The sequence below is a fragment of the Monopterus albus genome, unplaced genomic scaffold (assembly GCF_001952655.1).
Source record: "Monopterus albus unplaced genomic scaffold, M_albus_1.0 scaffold67.1, whole genome shotgun sequence".
Lineage (NCBI taxonomy): Eukaryota > Metazoa > Chordata > Actinopteri > Synbranchiformes > Synbranchidae > Monopterus > Monopterus albus.
In genome coordinates this window covers 2,623,860-2,624,383 of record NW_018127947.1, presented here as the reverse complement: position 1 = coordinate 2,624,383, position 524 = coordinate 2,623,860, and the positions used below count along the sequence as shown (strand labels likewise).

General features: G+C 42.9%; 1 long non-coding RNA gene across 1 annotated transcript in view; it reads left to right on the top strand.

Moving 5' to 3' along the window:
• The first annotated feature begins 32 nt into the window (after positions 1-32).
• The window catches only part of LOC109962803 (uncharacterized), an 11,664-nt gene continuing 11,172 nt past the window's right edge, over positions 33-524 (top strand). The window contains exon 1 of the long non-coding RNA XR_002275319.1: positions 33-71. This is a non-coding gene — a long non-coding RNA (uncharacterized LOC109962803). The remainder of the gene's footprint in view (positions 72-524) is intronic.

Sequence of the window (524 nt, the reverse complement as noted above, 5' to 3'; positions counted from 1 at the left end):
AGGAGGAGGAGGAGATCCACAGAGAGAGAGGAGGGGAGGAACTGACAGACAGAGGAGCGCAGCTCTCTGCGGTCAGTTCTCAAGATTTTCACAAATAAGCTTCTTTTAATACTGTGTCTGGAGGCTGCAGTTTCACACTTCTTCTCAGGGTTCTAACTTAGTGGAATGTGAGCACACTGACATGAAACACACATTTTAAGATCCAGTGTGACTTCTACCCGAAGACCTCACTATCTCTGATGTCCCTCCCGAATAAGCCTCGATGAATCTCCTTAGAGATAAGACTGCAGAACTTAACTCAAAAACATCATGTCTTTACGTTTTCTTCCTGTTGTGCGATGAAGTGATTGTCTACTAGAAACAAAAAAAAAAATGTCACCCAGTTTATCTCCATCTACATCTGCTTTTACAACCCCAAATCTGAAAAGTTTGGGATGTTATTGTTAGAAATTAATAAATCAGTCTTCCCCCACACACACTCCCAAAGCCTCAGCCTCAAGCAGCCAAAACAAACAGGTACGGTG